Source organism: Phocoena sinus, chromosome 3 (assembly GCF_008692025.1).
Source record: "Phocoena sinus isolate mPhoSin1 chromosome 3, mPhoSin1.pri, whole genome shotgun sequence".
Classification (NCBI taxonomy): Eukaryota; Metazoa; Chordata; class Mammalia; order Artiodactyla; family Phocoenidae; genus Phocoena; species Phocoena sinus.
In genome coordinates this window covers 86,493,786-86,520,265 of record NC_045765.1, presented here as the reverse complement: position 1 = coordinate 86,520,265, position 26,480 = coordinate 86,493,786, and positions in this window count along the sequence as shown.

The window sequence follows — 26,480 nt, the reverse complement described above, 5'->3', positions numbered from 1 at the left end:
AGCTGCCCACCAAGATAGTAACAAAAATATCACATCCTTGAGGAAATGATCGAGATTAGGGCTGCCTTCAAAGGCTTGAGTACCCCCTCCAAAATAAAGCTAAAGAATATCAGCTTTACACTCAGGACAAATTACAGCTGCAGGGGTTGTAGTGTGTCTCACAAACCCTCCTGTAGAAAGCCTTTCCAGAAATTGTGGTGAACTAGGAACAATACCACCTATTTATGTAAAAATGAAAAATATTTTAGAGTATAATCAGCTATTTTATATATAATTTTTCATTAATTTGGAGGAAAAATGTGTTGTAATATGTTTATCTTTCCATGTTTGTTTTAGCTCTTCTGCTACATTTGTACTATTTGGCATGTGTTTTAGTAAAATTTTAACAAAATGGAACAGCTATTGCAACGTGTTTGGCTTTATTATCTCTAGTCTGTAAAAATGTTCTGATAGTTTACTCAGAAATTGTGGTTCAGTCTCTGTTCACATGTTTATTTCTTTGATCAACAAACTCTGAATTAGGCATTTGGGGGTAAAAAATCACAAAAGATCCAATCTGTGACTATATCATATTTTTAATTTCATTAAAAGGAAAAACAATATCTATGTGTAATAGTTTGAAAATCAACTACAGGCACTTTTAGATACTCAAATACAAGTTCTAATAAATCAGAAAGTCTAGGTAAAGGCAAGAACTAAGGGAACGTTTGACTAAGTAAAGGAGAATGACTATTCAAAAAGTAAACACCCAGAAATGCTTTACCAGCTGCTATGAATGTTCGCTAATTACTCCAGGTTCCCCTTTCACCCAGTGACTGACTTTGGATACACACAGGCTGCATGTGGAGGCCTTATGGCTTCCTCCTCCTGCTCTGAGGCAGCCCTGAGTCAATTAACTGACAGAAAGGAATAAAAAGTTCTCCTCTTGCTTCAACGTGGTACTAACTCAGCGGTGCAATTTATACATCAGCTCTTCCCTTTGTGATCAACTGCAGCTAGTCTCCAGCTAAAACATCAAGCTTCCTTCCTTCCTCGACCCTGCTTCCCTCACTTCCCTTCCCTCACTCCCACAGTACAGCACTTGATCAACAATCCCCATGTCAGGCTTTGCCTGTGGGGAAGCTTATTTGGGGTAAATCTTTGGTACAAACTTAAAAGGAAACTGCTATTCCCATTCAATAGTAAGCCAGTCAAGATTCCCAGACTGACAATCCAGGGGACATGACATATTTCTCTGACATCCAGAATGTCATCAGATTATAGAAACTACTTGGGTTTTGAATAGATATTATTTTCCCTAAGACTTTTTATATCATCTGAATCCAAAAGGAAAAAGCAAGTTACTAAGCTCATTAGTTTTGGTTAATTTTTAGCCGTCTGAACTTACTGAGGAGTATTATAATTTTTAATGTGCATTAGAAGTAAGCCTTCTCCAAATGCTTTGAATTTTAGTTGTAGAACTGTGTCAGGTCTTTTATTATGGACAATTTGCAGGTGAATACTTTTATTAATGTTACTATTAATAATTAACATTATTAATCATAAAATGTTATCATCAAAATACCTCTTAAGAAAAATAGAGAATATGTAAAAAACGAGAATCATAGGATTAAATTTAAAAGGAAAAAATGCAACCACCGCTGCAATCAGAACTAAAAGCATAATGATTGTACCTACTGCATGAAAACCAAAAGTATTTTATCTCAACAAAATTTAACTTTGTTCTTTCTTCTTTGTTCTAATACTACATGATGTCAACAATCTTTGAAAACTAAGCAAATTTCTATTATCAGCTTGAACTTCCAGTTAAGAAGGAAACAAAATAATGAGAATTTTACCTGCATAAGGACTACCATAAAGGCTTTATAAAGGTTTCTCTAGAATTTTATTTTATATATTATTTTTCCACATGCTCCACAGAAACTTATTTTATTGGCCTATATTTAAATCAATTATTAGATATTTTAAAATATATCTAGTATTTTATACATCACTAAAATAAAGCATTAGCCCTGGAAAATGCTATTACCTACATTAAATAATACTAAATTAAATTTTATAATATTCCTTTCTTTTACTAATTAAGGCATTTGTTTTACTTGTATAATTTTAAAGTAACAAGGAAAACCTAATGGCGTTCTATTGGATTTCTTCCCATTAAATTAACATTATAGACTTTTAATGAATGTCTTAATTAGATGCTATTATTAACAGGGTTGATGCACAAATGAAAATCAGTCTCAATGTATGCAATAGACCTCATTAGCATTCATTGCAAGGCACTGACCAAAAACCCTCTTAACTAAAAATATGTTTAATCCTCCTGTGTATAACTGCCCATTCAACAATGTGCATGCATTCAGAAACACACTGTTAAATATAGAAATAGCATCTGCACTTAAATTTTTACTTCTTTTATGCCTGCTTTTTCTTGTATCCTCTATTTTTTTCCATTTTATTGTCTCATTCCCTTCAGTATACAATGGCTAATTTTATACCTTGTTTTTGCTATAACTCATATTTTGCCTTTGTTTCACAGCAAGTAAGTTAACATGTTTCACTTTCTCCTTCATCATTCAACATACTTTGATCTAACTTTCGTCTAATCATGTGGTCACCTCCAATCTTTGTGTTGACACTTGGATCAGCAGACCCATTTTGTTTCCTGACATGACTTCTCTGTAGCCATTGACATCATTCTCACGATCTTTATGAAATTCTCTCCTTCTTTGCCTCTGGATACTTCATTTTCTGGGTTTCCATTTAAGTCAGTGGCTATTCCTTCCCAAAGTTTGATTGTAATGAAATTGACATTACATAAAGGTCTCTTTTCCTCATGGCTCTGCTCTTGGTCCTCGGCTCTTCTCATTCTATATAATCTACTTAGGTAATCTCATCAACACCTATAACTAAATGTCAAATACAAACTGATTCATTAGTTCAACAAACATTTATTGAATGCATAATTGAGGAAGAAAACTTACTAGGTGCTGGAAATACAGTAGTAAACAAAGCAGACACAGTCTGCCTCTCACGAGGCTTACATTCTAAGCTTCAGAAAACAATGATAATTAGCAAATTATATCTGGTACAGGACTCTCTCATGAGCATAACAGATGTATATCCACCTGCCTACTGTAAATAGCTCCTAGAATATTCCATATCTACTCAAACTCTGCATACTAAAACCATAATTATTATATGTTCATGCCACTCTTCTCCTCTTTCCATACCTCTTACCTGAGTGAATTTTATCAAGGTCCTTGAATTTTTCAAAGACATAAATTTAGGAATCATCCTATTCTTTTTTATCTTTCTCATCCCACACATTCAATCAACCCTCAATTCCTAAAAGTATTTTTTCCTTCTCTCTATTTCCACTGCTACTACTTCATTAAACTCACATCATTTCTTGCATGGATTTAAAAAATTAATTTTCCTGCTTTTTTCTAGAACTGCCACACTGCTACCAATAGTAGTAGTTATGGAAGGAGGATCTTATCTAATCCAGTTACTGATCTGCATAAAACATAAAATTTTAGTTTCCTGTGGCTTTTAAAAAAACAAGTAACCTTCCTGCATTGAGCTTATATGTTCCTTCAAACATGAGATCATCTACCGCTTGCTGGTGTCATCAAATTAATACTCATAGACATGCATCTCTATAGCCATAGTAAACCATTTGCATTTCAAAAATTGTGTGTCATATCTCATTTGCAATGTACTTCAGTGCACTTTCTTCTCTATTTATCTTTATTCCTACAACTTATCCTTCAAAACTCAACACAGGTCCCACTTCTTATGGGAACCTCTCCACAAATGATCTGACTAACGTTTGTACTCCCTTCCTGTTTCCTACACCAACCTGGACATAGGTGTGCCAAAAGATGATCAAAGTATAGGATAGTCACTGAACTACCTGACTTTGGTCTCAAAAAAACCAAAAAAATCCCCCCAAATTTCTAGAGTACTAGAATATGAATTTTAAGATCTTTTATTTCCCCCCAAATTTAATTCACTAAAGATGTCCACATCCTAATGCCTGGAACCTGTGAACATATTCCCTTACTTGACAAAAGATAATTAAGTTTACAAATGTAATTAAGGTTTCCAGTCAGCTATCTTTAAAATAGGAAGATTATCCTAGATTAACAGGATAAACCCAATTTAATCATTTGAATTTTACAGGCAGATAAAGGATACTGGAGATTGGGTCATAATGATAGGAAATGAAAAGTACTCCACCCCCCCCTTTAATGACTTTGAAAATAAAGGAAGGTCCACTGTCCAAGGAATATGACAGTCCTTAAAATTGGGGCATGGGAAAATGGCAATACACAACAGTAGAAGAGGATAAAACTCTAAGAAAATTAGATCTTTTTGGACAGGGAAACTAGAAAATGGTTTCAGAAAATATGGGATGAGCCCCAAAGATAAAGGCCTTCACTAATTTTGCATATGAATTGACATCAGTCTTGGGTTTATTTATGTTCAAGCTGTACACATGTGTAACAGACACCAAAACATTTTTAAAAACATAATAAAACCATTAGGAACTGAAATATCTCACAAACCAGTGACCAAATACCAGAATATCTTCTGTATCTTCTGAATGGTACATGTGCTGGTGGATCCAAACAACACAGCAAAGAAAGTGAAAAATAAATTTACATTGGAGCTACTACTCCCAGAAGGCAAGATAAGATTTTTAGTCTTACTTTTAAACTAGTTGATTGCCTACTGCATTATCAGTCTGCTATTGCAAGATATCACAATACTGGGTGGCTAAAACAAAAAGAATGTATTTTCTTTCAGTCCTAGAGGCTAGAAGTTGAAGGTCAAAATGCCAGAAGTCTTAGTTTCTGGTGAAATCTCTTTTCCAAGTTTTCAGACAGCCACCTTCTTGCTATGTCTTCATATGACCTTTCTTCGTATGTGGAGAGAGAGAGAGCTGTGGTTTCTCTTTCTTTCTTATAAGGACATCAGTACTATTGTATTAGGTCTCCACTTTTTATGTCCTAACTTTAATTACCTACTTAAAGACCCTATCTTAGAATATAGTCACATTGGGAGTTAAGACTTCAACATATGAATTTTGAGAGACACAATTCCATTCATAACATCTAATAAAACAAAGTAAAACAGAAATAATTTTTTCTGTAGGATTATTAAAGGAGTCAGATTAAGAAATAATGTGCAAAACTTCCAGGATAGAATCCAAAATTTCTGACATACAAAGAATTGGAAATTCTGAACAATACTTAAGAGAAAGGGCAATCAAATGATACCAATACCTAGATTATATTATTTCTTTTTAATGTGAAGACCTTCCTTTAGCATTTTTCTTGGAGCAGTTACGCTGGATTATCTGAGATAACCCAGATGTTGGAATTATAAAAAAAAAGAAACTTCAATTCAGCTATCATAACCATTTTTTTATAACATAAAACTAAATAATGCTAAAATGGATGGAAAATGAAAAATTCTCAGCAGGAAAATTAGAAAGAAAAGGAACAATTGAAAATTTTAACTGAAAATTACAATATCTGAAATATATAAAATCCACTGTAATAGGCTAAGTATCAGAATGGAGATGACAGCAGAAAGAGCCAGTGAGCCAGTGAAATTTTCAATAGATCAATAGAAGTTATACAATTTTGTACTGGGTTAGACAGTGTTCCCCTAAAATTTCTGTTCTTTCCAGAACCTTAGAATGTGACCTTATTTGGAAATGGAGTCATTACACTCATTATTAGTTAAGATGAGCCAAAACTGGTATAGGTTAGGCCCTTAATCCAATATGACCAGTGTTTTTATAAGGGGAGACAGACACACACATGAAGAATACAATGTGATGACACAGGCAGAGTTTAGAGCAATGCGTGTGCAGATCAAGAAATGCCAAGAATTGATGGCTACCACCAGAAGCTATGGAGAAGCAAGGAAGGATGCTACCCAGATTCTCATAGGGAGCATGACCGTGCTGTCATCTTAATTTTAGACTTCTAGCCTCCAAAATCATGAGGGAATAAATTTCTGTTGTTTTAAGCCACACAGTTTGTGGTACTTTGTTACAGAAGCCCTGGGAATCTGATACAAATATGAGGAATAGATTGAAAAAAGAAAAAGAGAAGATTCACAAAGACCTGTAAGGCAATATCAAAAGAGCTAATGGTCTTGTCATTGCAATCTCAGAGAGATAGGATAAGATGATTGGCACATCAAAAATATTTGAAAAAATAAATTCTGAACATCTTGCAAGTTGGATGAAAAGCATAAATTAAATTATTCTAGAAGTTCAGCAGACCCCATAGAGGATAACTTCAATAAATAAAGAATATAAAAACCCATCCAAATATATTATGATCAAGTTGCAGAAAATAAAATATAAAGGAAAAAAAACAATAAAAGAGAAATGTCATACTATATATAAAGGAATGATGATTCAAATGATAGCAGACATTTTAAAAGAAAACGTAAGACAGTGGAACAATATCTATAAAGTATTAGATTAAATGTTAACCCCAATTTTTATATCCAATGCAAGTATTCTTTAGATATAAAGCTAAATTTAAAAAATTAAGGAAAACTAAGAGGATTCATCACTAGCATAACTGTTTCAAAATAAATGCTAATGGAAGGTCTCTAGGTTGAAGGGAAATGATTCCAAAGGGAAACAAGGAACTTCAGGAATGAGAAAGCAACAGAAATGGTAAATATCTGGGTAAATATAACAGCCTATAATTCATCTTTGAAATTCTCTCAGTATGTATGGTTGATAAAAAACAAAATAAGATTGTGTAGCTGATTTTCAATGTATGCAGACATCATGTATATGAGAAGTATAAAATAATGGGTTGTGGGAGGGACTTATGTTGTAGTCAAGTTCTATGTTTTACTTATGATTTTATATATTAACTCTAAGTGGACTAAAGTATGTGTATATTTTCCCTAGAAATTACTATTAGAAATTTAAAACAAAGTGATATAGCAAAAAAGCCAGTAAATAGATTAAAATGAGATAGTAAAACATAAGAAGTAAAAAATAAAAGGCAAGTAAACAGAGAGTGGAGGGAAAAAATACAAACAGAAAACAAATAATAAAAGGGTAGACCTACATCTTACCATATCAATATTTATAGTAAATGCAAATGATATAAGCACACCAATTCAAAGACAGAGATTTTCAGATTGGATTTTTTAAAATTGCACACAACAATATGCTGCCTACAAGAAATCTACTTTAACTATTATGATCTAAATAGGTTAAAAGTAAATAATAGTAAAGTTATGCCATGTGAGAGCTGATCAAAAGAAAGTCTGATATTAATATCAGAGTATATTTCAGAACAAAAAATATCACGAAGGATAAATCAAATCATTTCATAATCCTAAGGGCTCAATTTATCAAGAAAATAAACAATCATAAATGTATATGCAACTAACAGCTTCAAAATATGTGAAACAAAAACTAATATAACTACAAGGAAAATGCACATCCATTTTGCACACTATTAGACAAGACAAAGGCAGAAGCTGCAACTACACAATGAAGACAAGCCCATCCAATCCCATTTGAATAAAAACACTACTGATATTCCTTATTTAAAAAAATTAATATAAAATGATGCTAAAGTGGCTGGGATACAGAGCTTTCCTGGGCAAATTGAGATGAAATGTATGAACATCTACCCTATGATTCATACCTGTGCCTTCTGTAATCTCTCACTTGAATAAACGTCACATAATTTACCTAGTGTTAAAAACTAAAACTTATGGCTTAAAACATACTAAAAACTTATGGCTCACAATTGGCATCTTTTCCTTCATACTCTATATCCAATCTATCAGCAAGTTCTGTTAGTTCTAACATTCTAATATTCTAATAGAACATAACACCAGGTTTACATGGTGTCACAGATAATGAGCTATATTTATGATTTATAACTCATAACAAAGAAAAAATTCATTCTTCAAGCAAAAATATCAGGTGTCTGTACATAGTTTGTTGTAAGATTTGCAAAAATAATTCCATTATTACAGTATAATAATTCCCATAGGTGAATTAGGCATGATAATAAATTAACTCTATTTACATGATGCTTGTAAGTGAAGGCAATCTAATTCGATCAACTTTAATTATCTCTAGAGGGAAGGAGTTGCTATAAAGTTTTCTTATTTGTTAAGTTTAACTAGAAAAGGCTTATACAACCTCTTTGTACATTCATCTGTCAATGGACACCCAGGTTGCTTCCATATCTTGGCTATTGCAAATAATGCTGCAATTAACATTGGGGTGACTGTAACTTTTCAAATTAGTGTTTTCCTCAGATAAAAACTCAGAAGTAGAATTTCTAGATCATATGGTAGTTCTATTTTTAATTTTTTTAAGGACTCTCAATACTATTTTTCATAGTGGTATACCAATTTACTTCCCCAGCAGTAGTCCAAATAGTCCAGGAGGGTTCCCTTTTCTTCACATCCTTGACAACACTTGTAATTTGTTGTCTTTTTGATGATAGCCATTCTGACAGGTGTGAGGTAATATCTCATTGTGGTTTTGATTTGCACTTATCTGATGATTAGCAACACTGAACATCTTTTCAAGTGCTTATTGGCCATCTGTATGCATTTTTGCAAAAATGTCTTTTCAGTTCTTTCTACTTTGTTCTAATACTACATGATATCAACAACAATAGAAAACTAAGCAACTTTCTATTATCTACTTGAACTTCCAGGTCTGAAGGAAATATTTTTAATCAAAGTTTTTAATATTGAGTTGTATGAGTTCTTTATATATTTTAGATATTAATGCCTTATCAGGTGTACCATTAGCAAATGTCTTCTCCCATTCAGTATATCACCTTTTCATTCTGATAATGATTTCCTTCACTGTGCAAAAGCTTTTTAGTTTGATGTAGTCCCTTTTGTTTATTTGTGCATTTGTTGCCTTTGCCTGAGGAAACATGTCCAAAAAAATACTGTGAAGACCAAAGTCAAAGAGATTACTGTCTATGTTTTCTTCTATGAGTTTTAAGGTTTCAGGTCTTAAATTTAGTTCTTTAATTCATTTTGAGTTTATTTTTGCCTATGTTGTAAGAAAGTGTTCTAGTTTTATTCTTTTGTGTATAGCTGCCTAGTTTTTCCAACACCATTTATTAAAGAGACTTTTCCCTAGTGTATACTCTTGCCTCCATTGTCATAGATTAATATGCCATACAAGTGTGGGTTTACTTCTGAGCTCTCCATTCTGTTCCATTGGGTCTGTTGTGCCAGTGTCACAATGTTTTGACTACTATAGTTTTGTAGTATGGTTTGCAATCAGGGAGAGTGATACCTCCAGCTTTGTTCTTATTTCCCAAAATTGCTTTAGCTGTTGGGGTCTTTTGTGGTTCCATACAAATTTTAGAATTATTTTTTCTAGTTCTGTGGAAAATGCCATGGGTATCTTTATAGGAATTGCATTGAATCTGTAGATTGATTTAGGTGGTATGAACATTTTAGCAATATTAATTCTTCCAATCCATGAGCACAGTATATATTTCCATTCATTTGGATCAGTTTCTTTCCTCAATGTCTTAAAGTTTTCAGAGTACAGTTCTTTCACATCTTTAGTTAAATTAATTCCTGAATTTTGAAGTTCAAGGGAAAAAAATGAGTAAGTAAAAAGGGTCATCAGAAAATCAGCAATGGTTATTCAATTATTGTGCTGCAGATTCTGATACTTTATTTACCTGTTCTGAATATCATTTTGATATTCTGATATAATTTGATATCAATACATATTAATTTAGAAAGAAAATTTATGCATCAGTTACTAAGCTGGGTGCAAGGTGATGTTTACTACTTTTTGCGATACAAACATAGAGGGAGAATGCCATGTGACAATGGAGGCAGAGATTGGAACAATGTAGCTGCAAGTCAAAGAACACCAAGGACTGACAGCCACCATCAGAAGCTACAAAAGGCAAGGAAGGATTCTTCCCTATAGGTAACATAGAGGGAGCCAACACACTGATTGGACTTCTAGCCTCTAGAGCTGTGAGACAATAAATTTCTATTGTTTTAAGACACTCAGTTTGTGGTACTTTGTCACAGCATTAGCTCTTCAGTAGGATTTTTATATATGCTAGATTCAGATACAGCTAAATAAGCCAATTTCTCTTTGGATTTACTCACTGAGCTAATCTAAGGCTAGTGGTTCCACTAACATCAAGGACAAATTCATGTTGCAAAGAAATCTGTAGGAATGGGGAGAAAAGTATGAAACTATCTCCAAACCTTTTTGCACAGACTGGAAGGTAACAACATATAAGTATTGATGGTTCTACATGGAGTGATTAGCAATAACTTCTTTTACATTATTCATTTCTTAATACATATTTTACATGCTTAATAAATATAAGTAAATTCTCATAACATAAAATCAACACAAAAAAGGATAATTACCCATAATCTCTTGCAATATAAAATCTATGTATATAAGTCATATCTAGATGAAAATATGAAATAAAAAGTATTCAGATAACTCCCCTCTTTGCAAAGATGTCATGCCATGCAAATATGGTACTATTTCATATGTCAGTAATCTTCCAACCCCAGACCACACAAAGGAATTTCAGAAAAATATTTTACGTATTTAGTTTTTTCCCGCTCTAAGAATTAGACTTTAAAGTTATTCTAGAATTATATCTAGTATATATCTTGTTACAGTGAAAAGGAGTATCTTGAATTTTATTATTAAAGTGGAATAAATAGGATAAATTAATTTTCTATTTTAAAAGTATAACTCAGTTAAGAAAATTAATGAACAGTGAGAATGTTCATCATAACTTACTGGGCTTTGAAAAAAGATGAAGGACAAAAGTTAAGCCAAAGTACCTGTTTTCTACTTTACTCCTGTCACAGTGAAAAAGATTGTATAACACAGCATCTCATATTCATAGATTTGGATTTGACTGCTGAGTGTGCCATTTACAGTTGTGTCCACTTGAGTAATTTATATAACCAGTAAGAGATTTAGTTTTCTCTCTTTGAAGTGGATACACGAATAATAATTTATAGGCTTTTATGTGAATTGTATGAGACAATATGTATAAAGAATGCAGCACAATTTCTGACACAAAAATATTCCCCCCAATAAAAATCAGCTATAATTATAAGGTAGTAAAATAGGAAAACAAATGAAAAATGGTTTACTAGGACTTATGGGACAATAAAGAAAAGTAAAAATGCTAGCAACCCCAGGTTCTATTTTCTCATGAAAACAAAATGAAATCATTAGCTGCCAGCATTTATTATTTTTACAAGGTCATCCTAAAAGAAAATATCAATTGATCTGAATCACTTCCCTACCACTGGAACCAAAATGGATGACTATTTAATTCAGAACAAAGTCGATGGGATAGACTTCAGAAGACCAGGACTGACTTCAAATAAAATCAAATCAAAGGTATGCAGCTGGTTTCTACTGAGAAAATGCTTCCATCAAGGACTGGCTTTGGCCTCCAAGCTAAGTGATGAAAAGGAAAGCAGTTAAAGGGGGTTGGTGCGAAGACTTTCCAGATCACCAGAGTTTAGCTCCAGATATTTATCAGCTCAGAGAAAGGACTTCAGCACTGTGAACAGTTACCCTTCCCCACCACATTACATTTACAAGCATCAAAACAATTACTTTGGGCTTCCCTGGTGGCGCAGTGGTTGAGAGTCTGCCTGCCAATGCAGGGGACACGCATTCGTGCCCCGGTCCGGGAAGATCCCACATGCCACGGAGCAGCTAGGCCCGTGAGCCATGGCTGCTAAGCCTGCGTGTCCGGAGCCTGTGCTCTGCAACAGGAGAGGCCACAACAGTGAGAGGCCCTTGTACCGCAAAAAAAAAAAAAAATTACTTTTTTGAGAATTATAAGTATTTTGATATTAATGACTAGCAAATCATTGTGAGAAAAATATGTGGGAAATATATGCGTATGTATTAGACACTAAAGTTAAATAACTATAATGAAAGAGAGAATCACTGAAACTGCTGATTATTCTAAGAAATTATCTGCACTAATTTGTTCATTTTCCCTCATGATATCCCAAGAAAATATTAGGAAAGAAAATGGGAAATAGATGATCCTAGAGAATAAAGAAAAGTAGATGGAAATCATTAGTAAATATAGAATTTCAAGTCACTTATAGAGGAAACAAAAGTGATACAAAACAGAGAAAGCATTCATGGAGGAATTTTATGGAAGATAGAAAGCAAATGCAGCACAGGAAGCCACAGCCATGAGTTTCCAGGACAATATGTAGTAGGAAAGAGGCTACTTAAAAGTATAAACATTGAACTGACATACTTACATTTTAAATGTTCTACAGTTATTGAAGAACAAAGTATCTCTATATATTGTTACTCAAAATTCTTTCAATATAGATCTTTCACAGGAAATCCACATACAGTATATAAAATTACTTTTTTTCTCTTCTCAAGGGGATTAAAAGAATATGTGTTGAATCTGTGAAACTAGGATGAAATGAATTAAATTCTGATCATGGTACAATTCAAAATAACACTGGAAGTGTTAACTGGTAGAATCTATATGAAAACAATCATTTGATAAAACACATATACTGAATTAAAATAAAATATAGAATGAGAAATACACAGAATTCAAAAAAATGAATATGATAGTAAATAGATTGGGAGGAAAGATAGGCATGGCGTACAGAACATAGTGGTTCAACATTAGAGTCATTGTTTTCATAGAGCTAGAACATAGAACAAAGTGAAGAAAATCAATATAGGTTAAATTTAAAATGTTTTATAAATCTTAAGTGAAATGACTAGAAATAATTGGAACCTGCACTTATCCCATATAAAAAGAACAAAGAGAAAATATTACCAACATCTGTTCTATTATGTTTTTAAAGAAAAAGTAAAGAATCATCCAAAATTATAAGGGGAAGTCATTGGCTTCAGAAGTGGGAAGCAGCCACATAACACAGGGCGATCAGGTCGGCACTTTGTGACCACCTAGAGGGGTGGGGTAGGGAGGGTGGGAGGGAGATGCAAGAGGAAGGAGATGTGGCGCTATATGTATATGTATAGCTGATTCACTTTGTTATAAATCAGAAACCAACACATCATTGTAAAGCAATTATACTCCAATAAAGATGTTAAAAAATAAAAATAAATAAATCAAAAAAAATCTATGTTGTCTCAAATTTATAAACTATATCAACCTAAGGCAACACAGAGTATAGCCTTAAAAATGAAGTGCATGGTCTAAAAAATATTTTCCAGTCCAAAAAGACATTTGCTTCTGATTGTAAGACATATACTTCATTCTCAGACATGCAAAGTTAAACAAACAAACAAAGAAAGCAAAACAACAAACTTCACAAAGATGCATTCTGCTGATAATAATGAAGGAATGTTAGAGAGTGGAGTGAAGCAAAAAAAAAAAACAGTAAATAATAAATATGGAAATACATACATATAAATACATAAAATATATTCTTAGTTAATAATATTGAATATGATTATTTATAAAAACAGCTATATATCTTAAAGGTAATTAATGGTATACATGAAATGATATTGTGGAAGTTCTTAAAACAGATAAAGAATTAATTTAAACATTAATAAAAGGAATTCTGTGGTTCACTGCTAATATCTGGACATTAGTTGATGAGTTGCCAGGCCAAAAAAATAAAGCATGAGGGATATCACTGACATTTAAATTATGAAGAGGAAGTCAGAGTTTGGGATAAAGAAAAGAGAAAGGTCAAAAAGGAAAACAGTTTACCAACTATGAAAAGAAGTCCAAATTCTGTCTTTAGTTTTGATCAGGGGTTTGCAAACTTTTTCTGTAAAGAGTCAAATTGTAAATATGTTGAGCTTTGTGGGCTATATAGTCTCTGTCCCACCTATCTTGCTGTTATAACATTAGAACAACCATAAAGAGTATGTAAACAAATGAGTGACTGTGTCCCAATAAACTTCATTTATGGACACAATTTGCATTTCATGTAATTTTACATGGCATAAAATACTATTCTTCTTTTGATTTTTTTCAAAGATAAAAAATATTTTTAGCTAATGGGTAGTACAAAAACAGGCTGTGGGTCTGATTCAGCTCATAAAAATAAATTGCCAAAATAATTTAGATGGAGTTTGGGTCAAGATGGCAGAATAGGAATACCTGGGGTTCACCTCTTCCCACAAGTACATCAAGAATACATCTACAAGTGGAACAATTCACACAGAGCACCTCATGAACACTAGCAGAGGACCACAGACACTTAAAAGAACAAGAAAAGATCCCTGCATAACCAGGTAGGATGAAAGTGAAAAAAAGAAGAAAAAGAAAAGAGGGCACAGGATGGGACCTGCACCCCTGGGGGGCAGCTGAAGGAGAGCAGAGATTACTGCACCCAGGGAAGACCCCTCACTGGTGGCAAGATCAGCTGAAACAGAAGGGGAGATTTCGGGGCTATCAGAGGAAAGTGCAGTGGCCAGTCTGTGGCAGGAAAGACAGAATGATACTTATAAGGAAGGTCAGTGCCACAGCCTTGCATACCCCAACCTGAGACGTGTGTCTGCCAGTGTTGGCAAGGGCTGGGTGCTTAAGTATGGGGTTTGGAGAGTGGACCAGGGGAGAGGACAGTTGTTGGCTGCGTAGAGTCAGCCTGAGGGGACAGGAGTGAAGGGCTCTGCAACTGGGAATGCTCCTGGAGGAAGCACAGACTGCCGTGGAAGGGAGGTGCCATTGTTGAGTGGCATGTGAAGGGCAGGGCTGCCATCATGACCTCTCTTCCCACATGCCAACCTCTGCCTCTGCAGGCACTGGGAGGGGCTCCTGCCAGAACCAGCTCGCACACCCCAATTGGTTGCTGCCTCTTGCCCCTCCCACCTAAGCGAACAGGCATGCCCAGTCAGTTGCTGCCTTCTCCCCCTCTCACCTGGGGAGGGTGAGCAGTTGCCTGAGGGTGGCCCACACACAGAGGTGGGGCTGAAACCAAAGCTGAGCCCCAGGGGCTGTGCAACTAAGGAATAAGAACTGAAATCTCTCCTTGTAGCTGCACAAACCCTGGATTAAACCCCTGTGATCCGCTTGGTAAACCCAGTGCCTGAGGAACATCTTAATGGACAAGGAATACTCCCATAACTGAGATGAGTCTAGCTTTAGCAGCTATAGACTTTGTGGGCACGTACACATAGGAGTTGGGTCAGATCACAGTCTGAGCTACCCCACAGTGCCCACAGCAGGTCCAGAGACTTACCTAGAGGTCTTGGAGGACCTCCTGGGGAGGTGGGGGTTGTCTGTTGCTCATCTTGGGGGTGAGGACACTTATAAAAGAGGCCCCAGATGTTTGTTGTTGTTTTTATATTTATTTTTAAATTTTTGTGATTTATTTTTCTATTTTTATTTTTTGTTTAATTTTTTATTGTTTTTGGCTTTTTGTTTGTTTTTTCTTTTTCTTTTTTTTTTTTGCTTTTTTGTTGTTTTCTTTGCTTTTTTTGTTTTTGTTAGTTTTGTTTTATTGTTTGATTTGGTTTGGGGGTTTCTTGTTTGTTTTCTTGTTTATTGTTTTTTTCTTTTTTTTGGCTTGGTTTTGTTTTTATTATTTGTCTTGGTTGTTTGTTTGCTTGTCTTGTTTTGGTCATGTCATGCAGCTTGTAGGGTCCTGGTCTCCAGCCAGGAGTTGAACCTAAGCCCCCATGGTGGGAGCACCAAGTCCTGGCTGCTGGACCACCAGGGAATTCCCAGCCCAGGGAATATTAATCAGCTTGAGCTTCCCCAAAGTCCCCATCTCAGCACCAAAGCTCGGCTCCACCCAATAAGCTGCAAGCTCCAGTGCTGGAACACCTCAGGCCTAACATCCAGTAAGACAGGAATACAGCCCCACCCATTAGCAGACAGACTGCGTAGTCATACCAAGCTCACAGACACTCTAAAACACACCATTTGACACAGCCCTGCCCACCAGAGGGAAAAGACCCAGCTCCACCCACCAGAGGGCAGGCACCAGTCCCTCCTACCAGGAAGCCTACACAAGCCCATGGACCAACCTCACCCACCAGGGCACACAAACCAAAAGCAAGAGGAACTATGACCCTGCAGCCTGTGAAAAGGAAGCAACAAACACAGTAAGTGAGACAAAATGAGGCAAAAGAGAAATATGTTGCTGATGAAGGAGCAAGGTAAAAACCTACAAGACCAACAAAATGAAGAGGAGATAGGAAATCTACCCAAACAAGAATTCACAGTAATGATAGTAAATATGATCCAAGATCTTGGAAAGAGAAAGGAGGCATGGATTGAGAAGATACAAGAAATGTTTAACAAGGACCTAGAAACTAAAGAACAAACAAACAGTGATGAACAATACAATAACTGAAATGAAAAAAGACAAGAAGGAATCAATAGCAGAATAACTGAAGCAGAAGAACAGATAAGTGAGCTGAAAGATAGAATAGTGAAAATCACTGCTGTAGAACAGAATAAAGAAAGAAGAATTAAAAGAAATGAGGACAATCTCAGGGACCTCTGGGACAATATTAAATGTGCCAACATTTGAATTATAGGGGTTCCAGAAAAAAAAGAGAAGGAACTGAGAAAATATTTGAAGAGATTATAGCTGAAAACTTGCCTAATATGAGAAAGGAAATAGTCACCCAAGTCCGGGAAGTGCAGAGAGTCCCATACAGGATAAACACAAGGAGAAACACACCGAGACACATATTAATGAAGCTAACAAAAATTAAATACAAAAAAAATTAAAAGAAGCAAGGAATAAGCAACAAATAAAATACAAAGGAATCCTCATAAGGTTTTCAGCTGATCTTTTCAGCAGAAACTCTGCAGGCAAGAAGGGAGTGGCATGGTATATTTAAAGTGATGAAAGGGAAAAACCTACAACCAAGAATATTCTACCCAGCAAGGATCTCATTCAGATTTGATGGAGAAATCAAAAGCTTTACAGACAAGCACCAAGAGAATACAGCACCTCCAAACAAGCTTTACAACAAATGCTAAAGGAACTTCTCTAGGCAGGAAACTTCTCTAGGCAGAGAAGAGAACAAAAGAGGAAGGGAAGAAAAATGACCTACAAAAACAACCCCAAAACAATTAAGAAAATGGCAATAGGAACATACATATCAATAATTACCTTAAATATAAATGAATTAAAGGTTCCAACCAAAAGACATAGATTGGCTGAATGGATACAAAAACAAGACCTATATATATGCTATCTACAAGAAACCCACTTCTGACCTAGGGACACATAGAGACTGAAACTGAGGGGATGGAAAAATATATTACATGCAAAATGGAAATCAAAAGAAAGCTGGAGTAACAACACTCATATCAGACAAAATAGACTTTAAAATAAAGACTCTTGCAACAGACAAGAAAGGACATTACATAATGATCAAGGGATCAATCCAAGAAGAAGATATAACAATTATAAATATTTACGCACACAACATAGGAGCACCTCAATACATAAGGCAAACGCTAACAGCTATAAAAGGGGAAATTGACAGTAACACAATAATAGTGGGAGATTTTAACACCCCACTTACACCAATAGACAGATCATCCAGACAGAAAATAAAGAAACATAAGCTTTAAATGCATATTAGAACATATAGACTTAATTGATATTTATAGGACATTCCATCCGAAAGCAGCATAATACACTTCCTTCTCAAGTGCTCATGGAACATTCTCCAGGATAGATTACATGTCAAGATTCAGTAAATTTTCAAAAATTGAAAAAATATCAATCATGTTTTCCAATCACAATGCTACAAGATTAGAAATGAACTACAGGAAAAAAAACTGTAAAAAAAACAAACATATGGAGGCTAAAGAATATGTTACTGAACAATCAATGGATCACAGAGGAAATAAAAAAAATATGTAGAAATAAATGACAATGAAAACACAATGATCCAAAATCTATGGGGTGCAGCAAACTAAGAAGGAAGTTTATAGCAATACAATTTTACCTCAAGAAACAGGAAAAATCTCAAATAAACAACTTATCCTTACACTAAAAGCAACTAGAGAAAGAAGAACAAATAAAACCCAAAGTTAATAGAAGGAAAGAAGTCATAAAAATCAGAGCAGAAATAAATGAAATAGAGATGAAGAAAACAGTAGCAAAGATCAATGAAACTAAAAGCTGGTTCTTTGAGAAGATAAACAAAATTGATAAACATTTAGCCAGATACATCAAGAAAGAAAGGGAGAAGCCTCAAGTCAATAAAACTAGAAATGAAAAAGGAGACGTTACAATGGACACCACAGAAATACAGAGGGTCATAATAGATTACCACAAGAAACTATACACCAATAAAATGGACAACCTAGAAGAAATGAATTAATTCTTAGAAAGATATAAGCTTCCAAGACTGAACCAGGAAGAAATAGAAAATATGAACAGAAAAATCACAAGTAATGAAATTGAAACTGTGATTAAAAATCTTCCAACAAATAAAAGCCCAGGACCAGATGGCTTCACAGGCAAATTCTATCAAACATTTAGGGAAGAGCTAACACCTACCCTTCTGAAACTCTTCCAAAAAATTGCAGAGGAAGGAACACTCCCAAGCTCATTCTACAAGGCCACTATTACCCTGATACCAAAACCAGAAAAAGATGTCACAAAGAAAGAAAACCACAGGCCAATATCACTGATGAACATAGATGCAAAGATCCTCAACAAAATACTAGCAAATAGAACCCAACAGCAAATTAAAAGGATCATACACCATGATGAAGTGAGATTTATCCCAGGGATGCAAAGATTTTTCAACATCTGCAAATCAATCCACAACAACAAATTGAATAATAAAATATGTATGATCATCTCAAGAGATGCAAAAAAAGCTTTTTTTTGCATCTCTTTCAACACCCATTTATGAAAAAAACTCTCCAAAAAGTGGGCATAGAGGGAACCTACCCAACATAATAAAGGCAATATATGACAAACCCACAGGAAACGTCATTCTCAATGGTGAAAAACTGAAAGCATTTCCTCTAAGATCAAGAAGAAGACAAGGATGTAAACTCCCTTCACTATTATTCAACATAGGTTTGGAAGTCCTAGCCACAGCAATCAGAGAAGAAAAAGAAATATAAGGAATCCCAACTGTTTGCAGATGACATGATACTATACATAGAAAACCCTAAATATGCTACCGGAAAACTACTAGAGCTCATCAATGAATCTGGTAAATTTGTAGGATACAAAATTAATATGCAGAAATCTCTTGCATTCCCATACACTAACAATGAAAGATCAGAAAGAGAAATTAAGGAAACAATCCCATTTACCATCATATCAAAAAGAATAAAATACCTAGGAATAAACCTACCTAAGGAGGCAAAAGACCTATACTCAGAAAACTAAGATACTGATGCAAAAATAAAAGATGACACAAACAGATAGAGAGATATAACATGTTCTTGGATTGGAAGAATTAATATTGTGAAAATGACTACACTACCCAAAACAATCTACAGAGTCAGTATAATTCCTATCAAATTACCAATGGCATTTTTCATGGAATTACAAGAAATTTTACAATTTGTATGGAAACACAAAAGACCTTGAATAGTGAAAACAATCTTGAGAAAAAAAAGGAGCTGGTGGAATCAGGCTCTTTGTATTCAGACTATACTACAAAGCTACAGTTATTAAAACAGTATGGTACAGGCACAAAACCAGAAATATAGATCAATGGAACAGGATAGAAAGTCCAGAGAAAAGCCCATGAACCTATGGTCACCTAATCTATGACAAAGGAGGTAAGAATATACACTGGAGAAAAGACAGTCTCTTAAATAAGTGGTGCTGGGAAAATTGGAGAGCTAAATGTAAAAGAATGAAATTAGAATACACCCTAACACCATACACAAAAATAAACTCAAAATGGATTAAAGACCTAAATGTAAGGCCAGATACTATAAAACTCTTAAAGGAAAGCATAGGCAGAACACTTTGACATAAATCGTGGCAAGATCTTTTTGATCCACCTCCTAGAGTAACGAAAACCAAACATAAATAAATGGGACCTAATGAAACTTAAAAGCTTTTGCACAACCAGGAAACCATAAACAAAACCAAAAGACAACCCTCAGAATGGGAGAAAATATTTGAAAATGAAGCAACCAAAAAAGGATTAATCTTCAAAATATACAAGCAGCTCATGCAGCTCAATATCAGAAAAACAAACAACCCAATCAAAAAATGGGCAGAAGATCTAAATAGACATTTCTCCAAAGAAGACATACAGATGCCCAAGAGGCACAAGGGTACAAATGAACTTATCTACAAAACAGAAATAGAGTTACAGATGTAGAAAATAAACTTATGGTTACCAGGGGATAAGGGTTGGGGAGGGATAACTTGGAAGATTGAGACTGACATATACACACTCATATATAAAATAGAAAATTAATAAGGACCCACTGAATAGAACAGGGAACTCTACTCAGTACTTTTTAATGGCCTATATGGGAAAAGAATCTAAAAAAGAGTGCATATATGCATATGTATAACAGATTCACCTTGCTGTACACCTGAAACTAACACAACATTGTAAATCAACTATGCCCCAATACAATATTTAAAAAAAGAAGAAAAAGATAATAATTTGCCAACTCTTGATTTTGATGAATAAATTGATTCAATTACACATAATATTGATTAAATTCCTTAGGTTAATAAAAAGAAGTATTAAATATAAAACAATTAATTTTGAAAGCACACTAAATATATGTTATGAAACTGATATTTAATGTATGGTATAGAGACCTCTTTTTTAGCAATATCTTAAAAATCATGTCTTAAAATACTATCTACTTGACTAGATGGCAGTCTTGTCTTCCTTGAAATTGCTCTACATGAGTACTTCTCAGAATCTCTATTATTTAAATGTGTAAGATAATGCCCTTTAAATATCCCCATGCTTTCTCTTTTGTAGGGTTTTAGACAAAGTCACAGTGTACTACAGACTAGAGATCAGGAGGCATTGCTTTCAGTTCTATAGAATGACTCTGGTTTCTGCTTGTTCAATTAGATCATTCCTCCACTGAACAATCCTAACTTTCTGTATTTAGTGTCAAAACGTGTGCTGTTGCTAACTTGCTCAAATATGCTGACCTCTTTTAAATCCCAGTACAGAATAAGAAGGGAAACAACTAAGATTTTTTTCAGCTCAGTTGCTTCAGAAACTGGGCACCCAAAAAGCATTTTGTGTCCATAACTGCAAAATTATGGAGGACAACTTGGTAATACAAATTGAAAATCCTAAAATATAGTAAAGTCTTTGAACCATCTTATAATTCCTGGAATTTATCCTAAATTAACGATTTTGAATAGAACAGTTATTTTAACTGAATATTCAGAATAACATTTTTACAAATCTTTAAAATTTTAAACTAAAAAAATTTTTTAGCAATGATTATAAGTAAAATACAGTACATATGGTAGAATGTATTTATACATATTTAAAATTATGGCACAACCAATAAAGATTAAAGAAATGAAATAAATATTAAAAAATCCTGCACATCAAAAATTCACCATGCTTAATATGTTTTACATGCACAATATGCCAAACATTCATGAAATGGACTCTGTCTACAATATATAAACTGGTTCAGGGAATATATAAAAGAAAAATTTAGCTAATGTATTTTATCAAGTGAAGAAAACCTTGATTACATAACAGGAAAAAAGGATATTGGAAAATAAAATTGGGTCTAATTAAAACTATTAACTTAAATAACACAAAAGCCAAAAGAAAAAAAAAAAAGAAAGCACAATTGAAACTATGCCAAATGACCAGGGAGTGTATCCCAGATAAATGAAAATGGTTCAACACTAGAAAAGTTGACAATGTAAGTCAACTTTTATATCGTTTTCCCTCTCATTTGCTTACATACCATCAAACAATTTAAAAAGCATTTTGACAAAAGTCCACACCCACATATGATAAAATGAACAAATAAGCAAAGAAATAAAAACAAATAAAATAATAAACAAACAAATAAATACAAACAAATAAATAAAAACAAACAAAAAAATAAAAACATTTTTTTAATAAAAAATAGGAGTATTTCCTTAAGCTGGCAAAAGATATTTATCAAAATCTTACACCTAGAATCATACTAAATGTGGAAACTTTACTAAACATAAAACTAAAATCAGTAACAAGGCAAGGTGTCCATGTTATTCAACAGTGTTTTGGAAAGCTTAGCCAATGCATGTGAATGTCCATGAAAACAAATAATTTCTAGTGAACAAAATTACTTAATTGGGAAGAGGAAGAAAATATATTTCAGGGGATTCTAAGAATCTCTTCACAAAGGAGCAAAGTCTAAAAAATATCAAGTTATGTTATGAAGTCGTAGTATTAAAACAATATGCAATTGTGCAGCAACTATAGCAGTATTAGAAAAATAGATTAATAAAACAGAATAGAAATCCCAGAAACTGAGACATGCGAATATGAGGACTTTCTATATAATGATGTTAGCATCCCAAATCAGTGCATAAAGAATGACAAATTCAGCAAGAGGTGGAAATTTCAACTGCAGGTAAGTTTGTAGTGAAAATGGAATTTATATATACATTGCTAATGATAGTGCAGATTGATCAGTTCACTATGGATGACAAAAAGTGATTGGAAAGAGAAGGAACAAAACTTCATAATTGTAAGATATTTACAAAGTCTGAACGTGCTCACTTAATTCCAGGCAAACTTATGAAAGACTTATCTGTAAAAGTCATACAAGGTATCTACCAATTAAGGTAACTTTGCCTAGGAAAATTTAGACTACCTGGCATTCAATCCCTCTTTTGAAAGGTTTTTTTTTTTTCCCCCACAGAGTTTACTATGCTTTGTATCACATGTTCCAATTGCCTGTGTAAATGTATTTGAGGGAAAAAAAAAATGAACAATCCTGTCAATAGGATAATGAGATGCTGACATTTTAATCAATAGGGTCACTATTGGGTGTTGACACCTGAACCAATCAGATCTATCTTCTTTGGGTGTTTATATTGTAAATGTCTGGCTAGGAATTCAGAATAATAGAAACAATAACAGAGAGTAGCTGGATTTCCACAGCAAAGACATCTAATCAAAGGTAATCTGAGAGTGCAACATTTTAATTGGGTCACTTCAGATAAGCTATATTCTAAATGATGTTATATCTATATCACAATTTCTTTATCCATTCATCTGTTGATGGGAACATAGGCTGTTTCCATATCTTGGCTATTGTCAATAAGGTTGCAATGATAATGGGAGTGAAGATATCTCTTCGAGATACTGATTTAATTTCTTTTGAGTATATATCCATAAGAGGGATTACTGGATCATATGGTAGTTCTATTTTTAACTTTTTTGACAAACCTCCATACTGATTTCCACAGTGACTATACCAATTTACATTCCTACCAACTATGTACAAAGTTCCCTTTGCTATACAGTTGTATGAATTCCTTATATATTTTGGATGTTAACTCCTTATCTGATATGTGGTTTGCAAGTATTTTCTCCTGTTCTGTAGGTTGCCTTTTCATTTTGCTGATGGTTTTCTTTGCTGTGCAGAAGATTTTAAGCTTAATGTAGTCCCACTTGTTTGTTTTTGCTTTTGTTCCCTACGCTTTTTGTGTAATATCCAAAAAACAATAAAAGTTGCCAAGATCAATGTCTAGGAGGTTTTTGTCCTAGGTTTTCTTCTAGGTGTCTTATGGTTTTATGATTCAGGCCTTACATTTAGATCTTTAATTCATTTCAAGTAAATTTTTGTGTGCAGTGTAAGATAGGGATCTGGTTTCATTCTTTTGCATGCTGGTATCCATTTTTCCCAACACCATTTATGGAAGACACTAGTCTTTTACCATTGTGTCTTCTTGTCATCCTTGCCAAAGATTAGTTAAATGTAGAGGCGTACTTTATTTTATTGCACTTCACTTTGTTGCACTTCACTTTATTGCACTTGACAGATACTGGGTTTTTTGAAAATTGAAGGTTTGTGGCAACCCTGCCTTGAGCAACTCTATCTGCTCCGTTTTTCCAATAGCATTTGCTGACTTTGTGTCTGTGTGTCACATTTGGGTAATTCTAGCAGTATTTCAAACTTTTCCATTATTGTTATATTTTTATGGTGATCTGTGGTCTGTGATCTTTGATGTTACTATTTTAACGACAGATGTGGAAAAAGTGAGACAACTAAAATTGAGAAGCACAGCTTGAAAGATGTGACTGAATTGCTGCAATCTCATGATAAAACTTTAAAAGGTGAAGAGTTGCTTCTTATGGATGAGCAAGAAAGTGGTTTCTGGTGAAGATGCTGTGAAGATTGTTGAAATGACAATAAAGGATTTCAGATATTACATAAACTTAGTTGATAAACCAATAGCAGGGTTTGAGGGGATTGATTCCACTTTTGAAAGAAGTTCTATGGTGGGTAAAATGTTATCAAACAGCATCACTTGCTACAGAGAAATTGTTAGTGAAAGAGTCAATAGATATGTTGAACTTCATTGTTGTCTTATTTTAGGAAACTGCCACAGCCACCCAACCTTCAGCAACCACCACCCTGACTAGTCAGCAGCCATCAACATCAAGGCAAGACCCTCCACCGGCAAAAAGATTATGACTTGTTGAAGGTTCAGATGATGGCTAATATTTTTTAACAATAAAGTATTTTTAAATTGAAGTATGCACATTGTTTTTCTAGACATAATGCATTGCACACAGTAAACCACAGTGTAGTGTAGACATAATTTTTATACACACTGGGAAACCAGAAAAAGTCATGTCACTTTCTTTGTTGCAATATTCATTTTTTTGAGGTGGTCTGGAATCTAACTAGCATATTTCCAAGCTATGCCTATGTATGTGTGGTTTATTTCTGTGCTCTTTATTCTATTCCATTGATCAATGTCTGTTTTTATGCCAGTACCATGGTGTTTTGATAATTATTAGTTTGTAATATAATTTGAAATCAGGAAAGTATGATGTCTCCATCTTTGTTCTTGCTCAAGATTGCTTTAGCTATTTGGAGTCTTTTGTATCTCCTTATAGATTTCAGGATGGTTTTTCTATTTCTATGAAAAATCCCATTGGAATTTTAATAGGGATTGCATTGAATCTATAGATCACTTTGGGTAAAATGAACATTTTAACAATATTAATCCTTTCAATCCAAGAACACAGGATATCTTCCTGTTTATGTCTTCAATTTCTTTCAACAGTTTCTTATAGTTTTCAGCGTGTAGGTCTTTCACCTCCTGGTTAAATTTATTCGTAAGTGTTTTATTGTTTTAGATGTTATTATAAATGGGATTTTCTTAATTTCATAAATCTTAATGGATTTCTTAATTTCTCTTTCAGGAAGCTTATCACAGTATAAAAACACAAATGATTTTTGTATGTTAATATTGTATCCTGCAAATTTACTGAATTCTTTGATTAGCTCAACACATGTTTTTGTAGTTGTTTGTTTGTTTTGGTGAAGTCTATTGGGTTTTCAATATATAAGATCTTCTCATCTACAAACAGGGTCAATTTCATTTCTCTGGTGGATATTAAAAAAAATTGTTTTCTTCATCTTGGCAATGTGATGTGGTATGCTTAGGTATATCTTTCTTTGTACTTATTCTGCGTATGTTACCTGAGGTTCATTTGTTTGTTGCTTGTCTGTTTGTCCTTTTTTCTGCTTGAAATGTTTCCACAGTTTTGGAAAATACTTTCCATGATCTTTTTCAAAATATCTTCTCCTTTTTCTGCATCTCCTGTTATTTGAGTACTCAATTGTACATGTGTTATATCAATTTTTACTGACCATATATTTCAAATAGACATTTTTATGTTTTTGACACTTTTCTATTGGTAGTTCATTTTTATAATTTCTATTGACCCTATGTTCATACCTACAGATTCGTTTATCTAATGTATCAAAATACTATTAAGCCCATCAAAACAATTCTCTTTTAATATTTTCTATTTCTTTCTTTTTCATTGGGTACATATTTTCTACTTGTCTCTCTTTGGTGCATCCTCTTTCAGCAGATGAGTATTATCCATATTTGCCCTTTATGCATTAATATCAATGTTAAAGTATCTTCCTGATAGTTCCAACCTTCATGCCATCTCCGATTTTTCATTATTGATTCTTCTTCTCTTAGCCATGTGACTTAATTAAATTCATAACATTTATTTCCATAATAGAGCATGCTACTTATTATGGAGAACTGGTAGTTTGTGGGATTGACTTTCTCTTTTGTTTAATTCAGCTGTATTTGGACTTTATTGCAGTCTTAGCTTGATTAACTTCACTTTGCTTTTAAACATTTTGTGTGTGAAGTCAGAACTTTCCTTTCAAAAGGGCTTGGAGTCTCAGCAGTGACAGAGATCTCTTGGGGATATTAGATTTTCTGCCAAGAACTTCTCTTGCAGA